Source organism: Athene noctua, chromosome 23 (genome assembly GCF_965140245.1).
Source record: "Athene noctua chromosome 23, bAthNoc1.hap1.1, whole genome shotgun sequence".
NCBI classification, from domain to species: Eukaryota; Metazoa; Chordata; class Aves; order Strigiformes; family Strigidae; genus Athene; species Athene noctua.
Window position 1 is genome coordinate 5,177,375 of NC_134059.1, and position 6,000 is coordinate 5,183,374.

Here is a 6,000-nt window from a genome sequence, read left to right on the forward strand (position 1 = left end):
AGCAAAGCCAATTGTAACAGAAACATCAAGAGTCTTTGCTCTTAATTCATCAGCTAAATTGGTGATCAGAGAAAAACAGACGAGAGAGAGAGAGAGAGATCTGGGGCACCTTATGCACAAAAAAACAACTTTTTGCCTGGAAAGGAAATGACAGGGGTAATATTACAAAAGTCTATAAAATCAGGAATAGCAGGGAGAGAACAGGAGCAATAATTCAGTGTCTGTGATAAGAAGGAAGTCACTAGTTAGGAGAAAAGGAAATTCTCCACACATGCATCGAGTGTGGAGCTCACTGCCACAGGATGTTCATATACCAGAAGTTTTTATGTGTCAGTAGAACGAGTAGATGAATTAAAGAAAAAAAAAAATAATTGAGCCGTTGCTATTATAACAAAAATATCCTCTCCAGAATATCACTGGAGGCTGGGTGAGTATTCTGGAGAGCTGTTTCTATGTGCTTCTCTGGTTTTATACTCCTTCCTAATTATCTGCTTCAGCCAGTGTTGGAGACCGTTGGTCTGACCTACTATGGCTATTCCGCTGTAACCCGGGAGAAGGGAATACAAAACACTGAAAAGGTAAGCAGATAAAGTGAGGCAGAAATCTACAAAATGCCCCATTTTTTCCTTAAAAATAAAAAAAAAAACCCCAAACTCGCTCTTGGAAACAGAGAGCTTAATCTCAACCATCTGGGAAAAATGAGAACCTGTACAGTGTGCACACCTACAGCGTGCGTCTGCATTGTGACAGTGATACCTTAGTCTTTAATTTGCAGCTTCTGCATTGTGACAGTGATTGTCCCCTTCTGGGTGTCATCGAGTGTTGCGTTTCTCTCAGAGGGAGACTTGTTTTGATACGCTGATAGGTGGTGATACCATATTTATCTTTCCTGCAACACCAGGTTTTCCTTGTAGCATTGTATGTAGGGACATACAACAGAGACTCAGCTCCACAGCAGAGGGATATTGGACCACTGCAGAATGTAAGAACCAGAGTATAAATCCCAGCTAAGAGCCATGATGACACATCTTCCATGAATGACATATCCACCATGGGGTAAAGCCTTCACAGGTGAAATCCAGACCCTGGCCCCAGCTGGGACCTCAGTCCTCTGTACCTCACACACTGCCCACTCTCTCTACCTCTTCCATAGCAACTTGTTTTCCCACAGTGTCCTAAGTTCTGACAGAAAGCAGCTGCTGGATTTACGTGTAGTAGCAACTTCAAGACACAAGTGCTCCATCTCTCCTTTCCTGTTACCATGATCACAGCAGAGCTGGGAGAAACACATCAGCGTTCACAGCTGAGCAGCCTCAGCCCATTAGCAAATGAGTTAGTATAAAATCACTGGTAGAGGCAGTAATTCTCTTTTCAGACTTTGTGGAAGAATCTAGCAAGCAAGGAGTTGCTCAGTAAATTCTTAGGCTGGCTTATCTCAGGTCATGGTTTTGGGAAAAAAAAACCAAACAACACACACAACAAAAAAGCCTCTTGCAAAAATGTTTGAAAGAACATAAAATTGAGGTAAGCCTTAAAGTAAAATCCTTTTTTTTTCTTTTTTTTTTTACACAGAAATTGAGAAAAAGGAGGCTAACGTAGCAAATTTTAATAGCTTTTTATTTGAATTCTTGGTCTGAGGAGTGTGTGATCCAGCAATAAGGTAACAAAAGGGTAAGGGAGAAGGGGAGTCTGGAGAACATTCAAATGTTTCCCCAAGGTTTCATGGTTATTTGTCATTATGCATAGTTTTTGTAGCCATTATTTTTGTGCTGCCTGCCTGTTTATCAGTACAAGCCTTGCAGTAAGTAAGACAGAACAAGAGTAGGGAAAAGGACTGTAAGGGAGTGGGCAGGGGAGCGTTTGCAGAAGCCAGTTCTGCAGCATTGCTCGTGGTGTGGGTCTGTCCGTGCCCCGTGCAGTGTCACGAGTTGTGCAAGAGGATAAAGCACCAGGCTGGACGGGGGCATGCAGTTGTTTCAGCGCTGGCTTACGAACACTTCCCCATTCAAGAGGCTGTGATGTGCCAGAGAGGAAGGACAGACTTCTAGCACTATTTTCAAAATTTCCAGTATTTATCCACTGAAAGTGTAGGGAGTCGATGTTGGATCTCAGCATCCCTCTGCATTGCTAATAGGCAAATGGGATCTTTTCCTGACTCCAAATTAATAATTTTTCACTATATTATGACACAAATTTAAGTAAAAAATTTGATCTTTCACAGAAAGCAAATATATTTTGGGGTTAAAAATCACAAATTTGCACTAAAGTATGGTTTTCCTCATCTGAAGATTGCTGGCTGGCTGTGAAGACCTGGTGTCAAAACTCTTTGTGTTGTAGTATTGGGGAATTCCTTGGCTTTAGCCTGTCATACTTGAGCATGAGTCAGAAACAGTCCCTTAAAAAAAATGAAGAAATTGCCCTGTGTGGCTCAGTGCCAGTTCCACTGTAGTCCTGAACAAGTTTTTGTGAGGGCTGGTGGGTTCAATGTGTGTGTTTGAGATAAAGGGAGGGATCAGGTAGGAAACTGTGGCCGTCAGAAGATGAGGAGATTCTCCAGCTTAGCACTGTGCTCAGGGACAGATCTTTTCATACCTATTCAAGCTTTCTGTCTAGGGATACATTGAGCACAAATATATATGGAATTATATTCCCTCTGTGGAATAGTTAACAGGCCTGAGCTGGTTCTGCGGAGGCTTCAAAAGACCGAGGATATAAAAGGTTTGGTAAGGAAATAGAAGACACTGTCGGTTGTGTGTGATAGTAAATCTCTGCGAGTCATTCCTGGGGGCTGCTGAAACAGTATTACGCCGCTGTCGTTTAGATGATACCCATTCCAAAATTATTAGCAACTCTTTTATGTACGCTTGCTTCCTTGCTGCCTCCCAAAGACTCTCCTTTTCCTTGACAGAAGCTTTCAGAGGGATCCTTCCCTTCAGAGTTGCTTTTTGTACTGCATCAAAGGTGCAGGGCTCTGTGCACTTAGTCTGGTGGGCCTCAGTACTCTGGGTTCTGCATCTTAATAATCAACTCCTAAGAGGCATTTAACAGCCATGAAACAAATGCTTTAAGGCCTTCCTACCTTGATTCACACAGATTTAACCTGTCCTTAAGTAACTGATTTCTGTTAAATATTGCACATGCAGAGAAGGGATCGCTGCTGGGACAGTTGTCCCTTGAGCCAGTGATCACGTTGTCCTTGCAGGGGGTGGTGGAGCTGGGCCAGGCAGTGCCAGGGGACATGTTGTTTGCATGACACGCTTATACCTGTTTTGGAAGAGGAAACTCTGCCCAGAGTGACTTGGCTTATGGTCCTGGAGAAGCCAGAATCTCCAGGTGATAGGAACCAGAGCTGGCCCATCTCCATCATAGCAGTGCAGAGTGTTTCTCAATCTGAAAAGAAACTTGCTTTGGTGGTAGAAACTTTAAAAAAATTCCTTTTCTAGTGCTGGAATATCATGCATTGTATAGCAACTTAGACAAATGTAAGAGAAACACTGTACCTGAGCTCCCCTTGCCTCTTATACTGCCTCACACCTTCTGTTACCTGAAAAACAGAAGAGCAGAAGCAGGAGGATTCTTGCCTTCATGCCTGTCTTGGAGCTGAGAGAAGGGGCACTGCTGAGGGCAGATCAGGGATTAGTAGATGCCTTCTCTGTGTACCCTCCTATCCTGCACTGGTACTGCTGGAAGAAGTGGCTGAGCTCGGTGGCTTGGCACAGAAATCCTTCACTGCTGTTTTACAACTGAATTCATACTTAAATAATTGAATTGTTCGTATCAACAGATCTTGGCCAGTTCAGAAAACACAGATGCATTAGGCAGAATTCAAGCAGAAGCTTTTTTCTCCCCACTGCATCAACAGAAGCCACATTTCACCATCTTGCTACACTGACAGTGTTGTTCCTGAAAGACCCTTTGACACTCACTAACAACATTGTTAAAATCAGCCAGTCCTTGGCCTCAGAAAAACGGAGAAATGTTTCCGTTTTTAGAAGGACATAAACTTCCATGTGGCTGGTTCTGAACCTGAGCGCTTTGCAGGCCTGGGTTCAACCACAGTGGAGGTAAGGGAAGGAGAAAGACCTGGGTGATGCAATACCACATCCCTATTTGTGCACCCGCTGAGCAGAGGGGACGGAGCACCTGGGGAACAGCTGCTGAAGCTTTCTGCTCCTTTCCTTTGGCCTCCCCGAGGGACTCTGCTGTCTGGAAATCGGGACAAAGCCAGCTCTCCTCAAGGTGTGTAAATCCACCTGTGGAAACGTCCAATCACTGAGCCACCATCTGTTCATCGCAGCCACAACCAAAGTCTCCCTTTAGCTGTCGCAGCTCTGGGGTGGACTCACGGATCTTCTGCAGCTGGCTCTGCCTCAAAGAGCTGCTTTGGGAAGCAAAAGCAGTGGCAGGTCTTATTTGTCTTGACTCCGTGCTTTCTTGGCCTTACTCTTGTTCCAGCTGTTGCTTACAACTGGAGAAGGCCTGTCTTTCCTCTCCTGCTCTGCTCTGCTCCCCAGACACCTCATTCTTGCCATGCTGGGAAACATGCCCCTCACCAGTGGGGCTTGGCAGATTCCCTTCTGCCTCCCCTTGAAATCCCTGTGCCCTTCTCTGCCCTTTAAGGCAGCGACATTAAAGAAGAGTAATGGCAGTAAATTCTCCTCTGCCTCCCCACTGCCAGTGGATGTGCTCACAGTGCTCTCCCCTGGGCCAGTACCTACCTGCCTCGCTCCATCAGAGCAGTGCAGAAAGACTGTACTGACACCCTGGCTGCAAATAATTTCCAATTATATGAATAAGCAGCTTATTAACAATACATTCTGGCTAATCATTTTGTGCTAGATATCTTTGCATTGTCTTGTCCCCAAATCCCTCTCTCATCAGGCACTTGATGCTCAGTAACAAGAAGGGGGAATGCACTCGTTCTCTTACGAACAAATCCCAAGAGTCTGCAATTACTTCAGTTTCTGCAACCGGTTGCCTACAAACTGAGCCAAGAACTGTGCTGCATTGTAACACCTCATCCTTTCCCAACGAATCTGCGTTTGCCATGTCCATTGGAGGTCCTGTCTTTGAGGAGAGAAGCTCTTTGGGGCAGGACAGGTCAGGAAGAGATTATCTGTCCAGGAGCCAGCATGTTAGTCACTAAGGAGCAGCAAGGATGTAATGAAGTTGGTCCTTTTGCTGCATCTCTGACAGAGGTTCAATATGGCTTTTAATTATAGTATCACAGGAAAGAAGATGAATGTTATCTCAGGAGGTCACTTAATCTAGCCCAGCGACACACAGTAGGATCAGCTCTTTCAATGTAATTTCTAAAGATCTCTGTTTAACTAGTTTAGGTTGCAGCATTCTCCTGGTGGCCTATTGCAGTGTTGCACCATCCTCACTTGAAAGCTTCTGCTAACATCTGACTCTCCCCACTAGTTAAACGCCTCGCTTCCTTTTGTATCCACTGAGAACTCCGAGAACAGATTATTCCCTTTCTCATGCTTTGTGTGCAGTGGCACCTGCCATGCCTCCCCTCAGTCTTCCCACTCCAGACTAACCATCCCTATCTTTTAATTTTCCCTCCTAGGTTGTGTTTCTGACAGTTTGGATCGCTTTTTTCCCCTTCTCTGAACTCTCTCATCAATCCACCTCTTCTCTGCCTATCTACGTGGATGCCCCAAAGCCCTCTGAAGTTTTTTTTTAGCTTTTCATCCAATCAGAGATGAAACCAGATGCATCTCTGTTGCCTTCTATAGAAATTCTTGCTTCCCGTTGATGTACTCTTGTTACCATGAAACACCCAGAAACCTCTTAGGTTTAGACACTTAAAATGTCAGTGGTTTTACAGAGACTTCCCTGCATTAGGTTTCCCTGCCCCATGCGTTGGCCCTTGCTGAGCACTGTTGGAAGGCCTGGCAGAGGGGTCCCTGTGCCGCGTGGGGGGTGCCACCGAGCTGGGTTGCCAAGGGCAGGGCTGGTTTTGGGGTGCGAGGCCACTAGAGGGCAGAGGAA